The 15,136-nt window shown below is 33.0% G+C and overlaps 1 pseudogene; it reads right to left on the bottom strand.

The window, feature by feature from the left end:
* Positions 1–9,016: 9,016 nt before the first annotated feature.
* LOC123241679 overlaps positions 9,017–15,136 on the bottom strand; it is an 85,719-nt pseudogene continuing 79,599 nt past the window's right edge.

The following is a 15,136-nucleotide window of genomic DNA, read 5'->3' as shown; positions in this document are numbered from 1 at the left end:
ATTAAAATGAAGTGAAGCGCTCATGTCAGGAGCACATGAGGTTAAGGCAACCCACCATGCTACTCCAAGATTACAGGGACCCACTATAATTTCTTTCATTATGTAGTGCAAATCTTAATTGCTAAGCTTAACTCTCTTTTGAATCCACAATTGGCTCTCTTTTCTGCAGCCAATGGTCACGCTTTTGGAAGTTTCTACAAACCTTAAGAGACTGCATTTTTGTTGACATTCTTGTCTGAAGTGTATGAGTGCTCCATTAAGCATGACTTTTAAACTGAATCTCAAACTTCTGCATAGGGTGCCTCCTTCTGAGCTAGCTGCTAAACATTACAGCTAAAGAAGAGGGTACCTTTTGGATTTTTGGCTTTTTCTTTGTCTTATCCAACAACCTATCTGCCAGACTGCTCTAAGGCTTAGTGCTCACTGAGGTACCCAGAAGCACAACTGATTTTCAGCCCAGACTATATTACCCCTTATAATTAAATAAGTAAGAGATGCTCATACTTCTCAAAGAGATAATTAGGTGTTAAATATATGTTATTAACACATAAGGATCTCCTTTTTGGTCATTATCTCATATTTCAAAAAGCAACTGATATTGGGTAGAAATCAGATTTCTCCTTCCTCATATCTTCATTTAAAAATGATCAGGAAACTAGGACACAAAAAGGCATAGGAATTAATTTCTTCTTAAAATAGCTTGGTAAGTGCATAGCTACTTGAATTTCTTGAGAAAAGTAGATTGAGGAGAGTGGGCAAAATGCACATTCAGCTAGATTGAAAGGAAGGGGCTCCAGTACCCTTATCTAAAACTCTGAGGAAAGGGAAAAGTAGAGATGTGTTATCAGTATAGTAGTAGCAATGCAGTCTAAATTTCCTGTAATCTCTTTCCCACAGGGGATATTGAACTTAAAGAAGACAAGTAAAAGTGATAAGAGAGAACTTGGTATGACCCCACACATTTAAGAAACTCATATAAAATGAAGATGGATAAAAATTCAAAAGCATTGATTTGCTAAATTATAGGCTTAAAGATCCATTATTTTAAAAAAGAACAGAAGCCCTAGAAATGAAAATTAATATATTTTTCTCATCACCAGTTTTCGCATTTCTCAACATAACAATGCTGAATTTGATAGCAGTGGTCATTAGTGGTTGAAAAAATTAACTAAGATATTAACATTTATAGGCTTTACACATAGCTCAGCATTTTTTGAAATCTTTTGGAAAAACATAATTATGAACATAGTTATAATTTCAGAAATTTTGGGATTGAATTAGATGAGAACAACTATTGAAAACTATAATGTTGCAGCGTACCTCTGCTAAACATAAAGGTATTCATTTGTATTATAATTGCTTACTTAAAAGAAATTATTAAATCAATGTTTTGGAATAGTTGTTACCTACCTCTCTGCACCCCTCAGTATGAACATATATCCACTTTTGGGATGAGAATGCCTAATAATACAGAATTTATTTTTATTTCCAGAAATTCATCTCAATTTGCAGAGACACATTTATTTACTGAAGCATGTCTGGTTCTTGTGACCATTATATATGTATGATTCATAGAGCTGTTTTAGCTCAATACAAAGGACACTGAATTTTAAATTTGAAAACTTCAATTCAAATCATGATAGTTCCCCTTACTATATGAGTATGGACCACATTATCATCCTAAGCCCCATCTGTAAAATGAAAGAATTGGACTACATTATCTCTAATATTCCTCCAGCTCTAAAATCCTATCTTACACTAATCCTATAGAGATTCTAATGGATCCCATAGAAATTTAATGACCCTAGTAGAAATGAGCCAGGGAGCCCCTAGTTTTCTAGACTGGGGCACTTTCTATGGTTTTCTAGTTCCTTTTTGTGTTACATCTACTTTGATAGGATTAAACCTGCCCTGGTTGAGCAATCACAGTTAGCCAGAAAGGGCACAGTTTTTCTGGTCCTTCAGGTACAGAATGATCTTCTTCTCCTTCCAGAATTTGGTTGTTAAAGAAATCTCCCTCCCTCTGATTGGTGGCTAGATGACATAGTGTAATGGAGTATAATACTTAGACTTAGGAAGACCTGAGTTTAAAATTGACCCACAAACACTTAATTAGCTGTTGAACTCTGGGCAACTCACTTATCCTCTCTCAGCCTTAAATTTTCATATAACAGAACCTACTTCACAAAGTTGTGAGGTTCAAATGAGATCATATTTATAGAGTACTTTGAAAACTTTAAAGTACCATACAGAGGCTATTACTTACATTACCATTATTAAATTAAACTCAAAAACTCTTATCCTATAAGGTAATTGCCAAATCTAAACATGTCCATTTCTCTGAATCACTAGTTATTAACCTGTGTTCAGAAAATGAAATGTATAATAGCAAAAGAAGTCAGCCAGTGAGAATGTATTCTTTTGCTCTTGGGGATAGCATCTGTCTCCCATTGCCATATCCTTATTCTATAAGCAAATATAGTCCATGGGAAGTGATGTGAGGAGGGCAGTTGAATCCCACCCATTCTTGCTTGGAAGTCCAAGGGAGAGGAAGTAAAAGAAAAGAGTACCAAAAGAAAACTGAGGTCATGATATCTTGACAATAATCCACCCTTTTGCCTAACAGTGATTAACTATCTTTGGTGTAGGTCTAGTCATTATACTCAATCAGGAATTCCCTGTACCATCTGAGCCATGCAGATGTTCTTCCACAAGGATTCAAGAGTCAAGGATGCTGAACTCTCTATGTTTCCTTTTATCATTCCTTCTAATAAGAAGAATAAGAAATTGATAAAAAATTTTGTCAAAGATGTGACTATTGATGAATTTCTGTTAGAGATCTATTACTATGATGGATATGTGACAGAAATTCATCTCTTTCATGTTGTTGGTACTCAAGAGCTCTGGCAATATAACCATGATCATAAGACAACTGCAGCCCAGGAAAGTCATGAACAAGTAACACACCCTATCACAAAAGGTGTTCTGTGGCTCACAACTTGTCCCTTTCTCCAAAGGATGGACATCATCTTTCTAATTAGCTTTAGTCTCTAATTTCCAAATATCTACTGGACCTCTCTACCCAAATATCCTATAGGCACCCCAGACTTATATAGACATAACTCCATTATTTTCTCCCTAAGCAAGTCTCTCCTCCAAAGTTCTCTATATCTGTCAAGAGCATCACCATTTATCCATTTTCCCAAGTTCAGAACCTAAGATTTTACATTCACTGTCTATAGTCAAACATGTACTCAGATTTAATGGCTGACTTTGAAGATAGGTATTGTATAGTATTGTATAAATGTTCTCTCTTGCCCTTCATACCAAAAGATCCTGAATGTAGAGCCTTGTCATTTTGTGCCTAGACTATTAATTAAAAGGCACACACACACACACACACACACACACACACACTCACACCCCTAATTTCCTTGTTGTTGAAATTCTTTATAATCTGGCTCTAATTCCCTATTTCCCCTCCCCCCCCACTGCAGGCTTATTTTTCATTATTCCCTCCATAACTATTGAAAATTTAGCATGATAAGAAGCAAATTGTTAGTACTAGTGATATTAAATTCATCAGGAAAAAGCTTACTTTTTTAAATAGACTACATTTATTAACCTATATTTTACAAGACATAACATGTAACTAGGTGGTTTTATATTTTTTTAAATCAACATTCAGTTTTGTCTTTCTGGGAACTGAGTCACTCTAAGTTGAAAATATTACTTTATACTGAGATTTCACTAATTCAAGGGTCACAGTAGGTTCCTTCTTATCAGTCTTTTGTCATTTAATATGTCTTTAGGGAGAAATAAAGACTGCAAGAAATTGAGACCACATTTCTAATAACATAGAGATAATACTCATGTCTACTTTTCCTTTTATTCAAATACTGAATTTATAAGATTTAATTTGCATGTGGCTGCCTAACACATTCTAAGGCAGATGAAGGGTACTATAATTGATCACATGAACAATTTGTGAAAATCATTTTCAAATACTATTTATCAAACATATTTATGCACAATTTATTTCTGTAATAACCTTGGTCTTTCATGATTTATTTCTTCTCTGGTTTATCACTTCAAATCTTTCTTCTGTGTTGTTGTCTTCAAAAAACACTTTTAACTCTGATCTAACACTTAAAAATATTGTTCTGCATGTACGAAATAAATATAACTGTGCAAAACATGAAAAGTATTTTGTTAACATATGCTAAATGCATTTTGACTTTAATAAGTTTTCTGGCACTACAAAATTGCTCCTGAAATGAAAATTATAAATGTGAAAGGTTCAATTGCAATAATTTCTGTAAGTTGGTCTAAACATTGTATAAGAATGTGAGTAAAACCTTGTACGGAATTCTATGTTCAAAGCTTACATTGTATATTTCAAGTTATTAATGAGTACACTGATCAGCACAAAGAAAATGTGTAAATTATTAATGCTGAACAAATGATACTTTAACAAAACTGGAAACCAGCAATTTCTGAATTAGATTGTGTTGCTCTCCAGAAATCTATGCCCTCAATTTATCAGTATTATAAACTAATATTTCCAATTTTTTAAAAATAATGCTGGTATTGTGCCTGATGTGAGGGATTCTACAAGAAAATATGAAAGCTAGCATCTTTTCTTCTAGTATCTTAATAGAAAATTATGAAAGTAAAAATTCATTTTAATTAGGAGAATTTTCACTGCCAAGGTAGGATTAATTTTCTCTATATTATTATAAAATGTTCTCTGATCATTTGTCCCTTAGGACTATAAAACGGATATTCTAGAATTCTCCAGACCAATATTTATAGATTCTGTCAGCATATTTCAAACTTTTAAAATGTCATTTGTCTAAATAGGCTTAGAAAACACTGTTATCATAACCAATTAAATTCCTCCATACCACAAGGGGGAACCTCATTGAGTGTGAATCCTGATTTTGACACTGAAAACACTGAACTTCACACTGTAATCAATTCAAGCCAAGAAGGAGGAGGTTAATCAGCTGCTTATGAATTATGCTCAGGATAAGTAATATATATAAGCAATCAGTATGAATGAATGGCTCTGAATGGGCCAGTGCCCCTTTATTTGAAATACTGTAAATTCGCTTCAAGGTCTAACACTCTGTGCAATGACCTTAAAAAAGAAATGACCATAATAAAAAGGGGATTTGTTTGTTCCACTCAGGCTTAATATTGCCATTCTTTTTTATCTATCTCCAATGATTCCAGTGCCACCTAATCAACTCATTGTTGTCCAAACTTCATTCATTATTGTAATGAATTAAATATGTGTACTGTATAATATTCAACAAGAATCTTTTTTTTTATCCTTGACAAATGTTATTACACTACTTTAAAAAAACAAACCTTCAGTTAGATATGTCATTCAATTAGCTGATCTCTCATTGTTTACCTATTGGCCAACCATCACTATAATATTAGTGTTTGCATTCTAGTTGGTAAGACATCAGTATATGAAATTGTGTACTAAATTGTGTGGTGCAGATTATAGCTTCTAAAGAGTTTAAAGGGGAAACAAATGATATACAGAATATGTTAGAAAATCTCCATGGATTTTTCTAACCATGGGACTAGAATATAAATGGATTAGATAAGCAGAAAAGATGAGAATAGAGAATTATTCCATGACAAATTAATGAAAGTTGAAAGTGGGATTGAGCTTGTTAAAGCAGCTGTCAATACTGGAGAAGAACATATTTATTAGGGATTAGGAGGGAAACAAGATTAGATAGCTTCAATAGATCTAGATTAAGAAGGCATTAAAAGCGTAGCAAAGAATCAAGTGTTAATATGATATGAAGTGACCAGCAAATGTAATTTCTTGAGCTTCAGAGGAACATTATGAATAGTATGCAGAATAACATGGAACTGAGAAGGGGAGGAGAGGAGGAGGACCTGCCTAATAGTGATATCCATGGGAATGAAGAAGAAGGATACTTACTAGTGATTAATAATTATCTGTACTTTGAAAGGTCCAAGATCTCTTACTCCTTGCAACCTATCCTGTTTTAGTATTCTGTATAATTCTTAATCATTTTTGGTCATAAATCCTCCATAAGGAATATCCTAAATGCATTGAAAACCTAGGTCTTTTAACAATGTTGCACTCAATCTATTCATCAGTTATTTCTTGTCTACCTCCTTTTCTAAACATACATTTCTGGAAGTTCTCTACTATGTTGTGTCTTGCATGAAAATCATCATTAATATGTGACAGTCTACTCATGTATCCATTGACCTTCTGTTCACCAGCAATTATTTTCTCTTGACTTATCCCTTATTCCATTGATCCATAGTAATACAGGTTCAATATAACAAAATATCAATTATTTTTTGGGAGGAAAAGAAATCTTTTAGCATTATCTTTGCAGAGTTTTTATTCTTTACATATGCATCCCAAATACCTAGAACTTAGTAGTTAAATAAAATATGCCCATTAATAGGTTTATGGAAGTAGCATATCATACAGCAAGAAGAACATTTAGACTAAGACTTGATCCCTCTTTTATTTAGACTCTGGATTCACTAAAAGCTGTAAAGACCTTTTCTGGAAACATTCCAAGTTTAATTCCAAGTTTGATTTGGATAATCAGAATATCACTGAATAAAGTTATCCCTGAGATTACATCAATCAAGGGATTTTGCATGTATATATAAATGGGCACTAACTTTTATTAGGAGAACCTTTAAGGCTGAATTTCAAATGAATGATCAATGTTATGATTAGTTATCAATAAATTTAAAAAAAGGTTTTATATTATCTTTATTTTTAGTCACTTGTGTGACTGTAAAAATGCAGTCTGCTAGAGAAAGCCAATTTCAGAAGTTTGGTGTATTTCCTTCTCATTATCATAACAGATACCCTCAGTATATATGTGTAGAACATGCTCATAAGGATTTTAAACAAATGAGAATGTAGGTATATGGGTAGATTTGCTGATGTCCAAGGCATTGTTTAAAAGGTAGACAATTTTTAATACTGCCTCTAAAATATACATCATAAAATCTCTCTCACTCTCTCTTTTTCCCTCCCTCCCTTCCTCCCTCCCTTACTTCCGTCTCCCCTCTATATCCTCTAAAATAATTATTGAATTTCTCTGGATATACCAAAGTATTATTTTAGATATCAATAAGATGTAATTTATGAGTATTCTTCCACAGATGCAAAATTTTCATTCTATATAACTTAATTGAAGGTCTTAAAGTATTGCATAGCCTCAGTGTCATGCTAATTAAACCACTCAAAAATTAATTCATAGAGCTAGAAAAAATAATTAAAAAATTAAAAAAATTCATCTGGAAGAACAAAAGTGAAGCTATGAACTGATACAACCATCCTGGGGAGAAATCTGGAACTATGCCAAAAGGCCCAAGTACTGTGCATACTCTTTGATCCAGCCATATCACTATTAGGTCTTGTAGCCTAAAGAGATTAAAAGGTAAAGAAGAAAGAATCTACTTATACGAAAATATTTATAACAGCTCTTTTTGTGGTGGCAAAGAACCTGAAACTGAAAGGATGTCCATAAATTGGGGAATGGCTGAACAAGTTGTGGTATGTGATTGTAATGGAATAATAATATTCCATAAGAAATGACAAACAAGGTGATTATAAAAAACTTGAAGACTATTATCAAGAGAAGGATTCAGGACAACTCCACTGATCTCATGACAAAAGAAGAGGAAGGAACAGATGGAGTCTGAATGAAAATTGAAATTATCACTCTTCACTTTCTTTCCTCCATGAATTTTTCCTCAAGCATAAGTAATATATCCCTGGATAGTTCCCCCTGGAGAACTCTGGGTGAGGCTTGACCCTGTATCTTGCAAGAATTCCACCCTGCCATTTTTCATGTTACACTTTTACATCATAGCAAACATGGAAGTATGAATTATATGATAACATATGTACAGCCTATATAATATTATCTGCCTTTTGGAGGAGTGGGCTGGGTTGGGAGAGAGGGAGAGAACGTGAATTACAAAATATCAAAAAGTGAAAATAAAAATTATATAAGCATAAAATTGGGAAAAATTTTTAAATTTAAATTAAAAAATAATTGTCATAATCAAGTCCAATAATGAATTAGAAGTGATATTTTAAAGGGAACAGAATGCTACATGTAAATTCTGAAAGATTCGAGTTCAGTTTCTACCTCAGAAACTTTCTAGCTACTTATGTGACCCTGGACATTTTATTTTTGCTCTCTGTGCTTCAATATTCTCATTTTAAGGGGATGGGGAAGAGGAGGGGTTTGACTTGATGTTTTTTAAGGTTAGTGTATATTTCTATATGTGTGTGTGTAATTTTATTTTTATATATGTGTGTTAGTCATTTTTATTTAAATATACTCATTCTGTATTGTGATATATATTTCAAAGATTGCAAATATTTCGTATACTTTCTGGATTGGCTTAATCTCAAAAACAAAAAATACAACCCAATGTCTGAAACTTTATCTTAGGTATAACCTAATCTAAGTTTCTTTCCCAAGAAATGTTATTAAGATTATGCTATCAAAGGAGTTCTGAATGTTTTCCAAAAAAACATTCTGAATTTTTTTATCATATTCTTTCCCTCTTTTTTAAATAAGTTATTCATAGGAATTTATTTTTTAAACCCCTATCATTTGTCTTAGAGTCAATACTAATCAAGGCAGAAGAGCAGTAAGGGCTAGACTAGACATTTGAAGTTAAGGGACTCACCAGAGGACACAGGACTAGTAAGTATCTGAAGTCAAATTTGAACCCAAGACTTCCTGTCTCTAGGCCTGGCTCTCAATGCACCGAACCACCTCTATTCTCCTCATAGAAAATTATAAAGCGTGCTGTTTACTTTGGCTTAATTTCCTAAATATTTATTAGAAGGAAAATTTTGTTTTTGTTTTTGAGTTTTTGAGTGGAGAATAAGTGGGTTGATTAATTAATTTATTTATTTTGGTAGTTTGAGCATTTATTTAATACAAATAAAAATGTGCAAAGTATTTTACTCATTTTCTTCACCCCTTAGTGTAGCATTTGGATTGGTGATCTTAATAGCAAGCTGAGTTGCTCTCTCAACAATGAGGAAACTGTGAGCAATTTCAGCACAAAAAGATTTGTTGGACTTCAGGAACACTTCTAACTTAGATATTGTGCACCAAAAACTTCCTGAATCTAGTGGGCAACAAATATATGTCTTATTATTTCTACAACCAAGATTGGACATCAAGATTGGGACCTTGCATTGTCTTTGCACTCTCTTGTCAATACTTCTTAGTCTACTCTAGTTTCTCTTGAACTTGCTATTTCTCTCTGATGGTTGTCATTGAACTTCTTGGTCTTCTTCTTGACTATCTTAGATTTCATGAAGGGTCTGAAGTTAGGTATGATGCTGACAAAGAGATAGCCTCCTTCTCCATGGGAAGGGCCAAGGGAAAGAGAGAAAAGAAAGGAGAACAGTGGATTATTTTATAAATAATTTTAAAATAAAATATTCATGAACAGAAAAAAGTAGTTAATTCTTAAGAAGGCCATGAAATATTAAAGTAGAATCATAATTATATTAGTGAGATCAGGGTATTATCTCAGCCTACAAATATACAGAAAGCAAAAAAGTTTAAAACATTTTCCTTAAAAGATTTTGTAGTTTTAAAATTGTTACATTTACTTTTTAAATATATATGATGGTATATGCTCTAAGACAGTATGAGACAGAATGACTTTGTGGATAGAGGTCTGGGTTTGAAGTCAGGAAGACAAATATTCAAATCCTACTTCTGATATTTGCCCTTATAGGACCCTGGGCAAGTTGTTTGATCTCTACATGCTTTAAGAAATTCTCTGGAAATTGTCTACCATGTAGATGCAGTAGATAGCAACTACAAAGAAGAAAGAAGAAAAGACTCTGAGGTATCTAAAAGTTTACGGGTGACAAAATTCAAGAAAAAAAGCCAGAAATAAAAATATTTGCCCTAAATGACTTTATGCAACTGTTGAACATTTAGACACCAAATAAGAGGAACTATAGGTCCTAATGCAAAAAGCAAATTTGATCTCATGGGAAACATTGAAACTTATATGACTGAATCCACAATTGTACTATGTAATTCTGGATGGACATACCTTAATCAAAAGAAAAAGAATGGATAAATTGAGGGAAGTTAGCAGTGCATATTAAGATTTTTCTTATTTCAGGAATTTCAGGAACTAAGGGCCTGGTGCACTTAAAATTGATTGTTGTCTTTGGAGTACAATATAGATACCTCAACAGAAAGGAAATAAGTGCAGAGTTTGGGAAACAGATCACAGGACTATCACAGAAGCATGATATAATACTGTTGGTGGATTTCAATTATCCAGACATCTGCTAAAGGTCTTTCTCTACCCAGAGCACACCTAATGACTTTCTGCATTAGGTGGAAAAAAACCATAAGAGAAAATTCTATTCTTGATTTTATTCTCACTAACAGGAACTGTTTTCTAGATGGGAACAATGGTAATACTAGAAGGAATTTACTATTCCCACCTAGAACTTGTAATAGAAGAAAGAAAATTTGTAGTGTAATATGGACCTGTACAAGAAGTATCTAGTGGAATATTCACTGAATATGTACAGGTTGTGTTTTGTTTAATATTTTTATCAATGCTTAAACAAAAGTATAAATAATATGTTTATCAAATTTGAAGATGACACAAAGATTGAGGGATTATTATCACAAAATAACCAAGTCAAGATCCAAAAGGATATTGAAAGGTTATGGCAATGGTCTAAATGTCAAAAGATGAAATTCAAGAAACATAAATGTAAAATCATACACTTGGATACAAAAAACATCAATTTCATAAACATAAGATGTGAATCATACTGGAGTATAATTATTCTGAAAAAGCTAAAGGAGTTTTCATGGATACAATATGAGTCATCAGAATAATGAAGTCAAATATATACATATATATATACATATAAGTATATACACATACATCAATATATTTTAAAATCATCTTGGACTACATTAAAAGTGTAATAGTTTCCAAGAATAAGTAATCAATGTATTCAGTCCTCATTAGAATTCATCTGAGGTATTTTGTTCAGAAAATGCTAACACTTTTAAGGAAAATATTGTTAAACTGAATAATACCCAGAAGAGGCCAAGATTTCAAAGAGACTTGAGTCCATGTCATAAGTAAATCAAACAGAAGAAACTGAGTATGTTTATCATGGAAAAGAGATGATTCAAAGTTTACATCAGACATTTTCAAGTATTTGAAAAGCAATCATGTGAAGAAGGGATTAGAATTGTTCTCTGTAGTGTCTGATAGAAGAATTGGACTTCATTTCATATCAACAAAAACAAAATAGACAACAAAACAAACAAGCAAAACTTCTACGTTCTTATAATTATAACTGTTCAAAAGTGGAATGGGTTGCCTGGAAATGTGAGAACTCCCACTGAAACTTTGTTATAGTCAGGATTCTTTTCACACATGGATTGACTAGATAGAGGTGAAGTTCCCTTTCGGCTTTCAATTTCTGTGATTCTATGTCATCAACGTTTGAATTTTGATTTGATGGAAAATGTTTCCACAGTGGGAGTACCCCTCATGACAAAATTAGTAGGCGTAATTAGGTAAATTAGGAAGCTACCAGATGGTACTTCCTTTCCCTAAGCAGTAGCACACTAGGTAAGCTCCTCCATAGCCTAGTTCCTCCTTATTTCCATGCATGCAGTGGCCTCTCTATCACAGGCAGCATGGTATTTTGGAGACTTCCACCAAAGTATTCAATGTCTCAGAGTATCCGTCTCCCAACCATGGGGTAATATTCCTTGATTTATTTCCCTGGAGAACCAATATCTAAGGTTTTTCCCTGTATGAGTCAGTGTCCAGGCTTCTTCCCTCCCACTGTTCATCTTAATTACTTCAAACATTAGTTTCACATCATGAAATACAAAGCTAATTTGAAGGTACATTTAATGTATCTAACCCTAAGGGAAAAAAACCTGCCTAGTTGTACCTCTGTCATAAATCAATTGATTTTTCTTTGCTTTAACTTTTAGTCTTTCATGTATATATGATGCCAATTTGTCTACATAGTGCCAGATGTTTAAAAAAAAGTTATGTGGCATCAATGTCACTCACGTAGTATGGCATCACAACATTCTGAAGTATGCTTCAAAAATGTTCCCAGTTGGTAATGGTTTGTTTGCAAGATGATGTCTATTTTCTTCTAGAAGAAATAGCACACTGTCATTTTTGCAGTTCAACTACAGACTTTTTACCAACCATATTATTTTTTCTGAGGTGAAACAACCTGCATTTACTCTAATACAAGTGGTACGTATATTGATGTACTTTGAATCACACTGGAGTTTCATTGTTCTGATGAAGCTCATAAAATGTGAAAAAGGTAGCCTACAGTAATTAAATTGTGGAGCAATTCCTATAGGAAAACTTACTTCCCTTAAGGTATCATATGTTTTTAATGAAGAGAAAGATCTTGGTGCCATGAATTCCATCCCAGCTGCTTGGATGTACTTAGGTATGCAAGACATTAAATCAAATACTTGCAATGGCAGAATTTGAATTCTAAGAAAGCACATTTCTTTTTGATGATGGACTAATTGTACCATATCACTGAAAAGCTGAGGAAAAGTTGTTTAAAATCAAATTTCAACATAAGAACATTCTGAAGTTTTCTATTATAACTTCAGAAGAAAGTGATAATGTTTCTGATCTCTTGGCTATGTAGCAATATTGCCTTTTAAAATAACAATTATTATAATCAAGAATGCATTTATTATTAATATTAATCACAATAATTTACAATATTAGAAAACCATGCATGTTGCTTCTTAAAAGTATTTCACATATTGCCATTTTTCACAACATTCCTCTCAGGCAGATAGCCTTTATCTATCTTAAGGGTGCAGCAAGGGAAAACTATCCACAGAAAGAATACATAGTTTATTCATCATTGCAGAGATCATCCAAAAAAAAAAGCCCAGGAGAAGAAATCAGAACTCATGACTCCCTTCTGAGGTCTGTAACCACAGAAACGAAATTAGAAGCCTATATCCACTCTCACTTATTCAGAAGAATAATGATTCTGGTACAACACTTAACACTTCCAAGCTGATTTCTCTAACCATAATATGGAACTAATGGTATGGATCCCATCAGATAATATTTATAAATCAGATTTTCTAGGCAGATGAAATGTACTGGGCAGGAAAACAAATTCAATTATTAATTTCTCCTACAGGCATGGAGAGTTTCATAGTCCAGGAAAAGCTTTTTCTCCCTATGTATGATTATCAATTTAATCCTAAAAACGAGCAGAAGAAATGTAGGTTACGGTTTGGGTCTCAAGCATAGATTATCCAAATATAATAAATATTGCTAAATTTCTTTGCCTCTTAACTAAACCATTTTGCAGTTAGAGAAAAGCATTTATGCTAATCACGTAACATCCTCTGGGCTTCATTTCTTAGTGTGAAAACCAAGGGATTTAAACTACATAGTACCTAAGATCGTTTCTAGCTCTAAATGATCCAATCTAGATCTAGCTCTATAATGCAATAATATTACATATAGCCAACCCTGTAGAGATTCGAACCTTTCAGGGACTATGACTAACTTTTTTTTCTATAATTGTAGAGATCAGTCATAATTCAAACCACTTACATGACATTGATAACTCTTAGTATTGTCAAGTATTTGTGTTTGCCTTATAGAGTTCCTGAAGGGACTAAGCATTGGAAGTGAAGTTATTATAAGTAACAATTTTTGTTGTATGATAGTTTTTGAACTTATGTTATGAAATAAACAGTCTTCACTCTCTCTAAGGAGACTTTACTGAGTTTTATTTTTCACTGCAGTTTTCTATTCAATGATCTTATTTTTCTTTTTCTTTGCTGAGAAAACGAATGTTTAGGATAAATTATCTTAGTGAAATTTTAAACCTTGCTCCAGTGCCTTAAAAAATTCTCTACTTGGGGGCAGCTGGGTAGCTCAGTGGATTGAGGGACAGGCCTAGAGAAGGGAGGTCCTAGGTTCAAGTCTGGCCTCAGACACTTCCCAGCTGTGTGACCCTGGGCAAATCACTTGACCCCCATTGCCTACTCTTAACACTCTTCTGCTTTGGAGCCAATACACAGTATTGACTCTATGACGGAAGTTAAGGGTTTAAAAAAATTCTCTGCTTAAGTGGGGCCTTTTTATTTTAGATAAAACTTTACTGATATTTATTGGCAGGGTACATGATTATGATTGCAAGGTGGTGTGGCTACAGAATGACTTTAATTTGCATCTAAACAATAAACAAGAATTATTTGCTTTATTGAACAGAAGTATCAACAGATTTTATAAGGCAAATAAGTATAACTGAGTAAAACAAATCTATATGGTGGTCATTTCCAGATATCTATGATTGCTTCCACAACATGAGTTCATCACTTCTCTTTTAGGAGATGGATGACATGATTCATCATAAGTCTTCTAGAGGAATAGTTGACAGTTACTTTAATGAGAATTCTTAGGTCTTTTTAAAATTTACACTCCCAATATATTTAAATACAATAAATGTATATAGTATAAATTTAAATGTATATTTACTGTGTGTAAATATATACATTTATAGTTTAATATAGTGTGTATAAATAAATTGTTTTCCTGGTTCTATCACCTCACATAACAGCAGTTCACACTTCCTGGAATTTCTGTGATCATTTCTATCATGATTTCTTATGTGCCATCATATTATTTTATTTGTATAACAATTTTTTTACAATCTCCCAACTGATAGATAACTTTTTTAATTTAGAGAAGAATTCTTTTTTAATAACTTGGGATCAGGAAGTATGTTACGTTAGGCTTGAAACTATTCCTTCCCTAGTATTATTTTCCCTTTTACCCAACCCTCTTCAATCCTTAGTCTGTTTATTTAATTTGATGTACCTAAATACTAAACTGGCATATAGACAGAAATTGTCTTCTCTGCACAATCCAGAAAACAATAAGTCAAGCCAATAAATTAAATTCTGATTTGTAGTGTTTGCTGATTTCTGAAGTGGAAGTGTTCCCATTAACAATTTAACAACAGGGGGCAGTTGGGTGGCTCAGTGGA

This window comes from Gracilinanus agilis, chromosome 3 (genome assembly GCF_016433145.1).
Source record: "Gracilinanus agilis isolate LMUSP501 chromosome 3, AgileGrace, whole genome shotgun sequence".
In the NCBI taxonomy this organism is placed as follows: domain Eukaryota; kingdom Metazoa; phylum Chordata; class Mammalia; order Didelphimorphia; family Didelphidae; genus Gracilinanus; species Gracilinanus agilis.
Note: the sequence above shows the minus strand (reverse complement) of the source record. Positions and strands in the feature narration are given on the sequence as shown.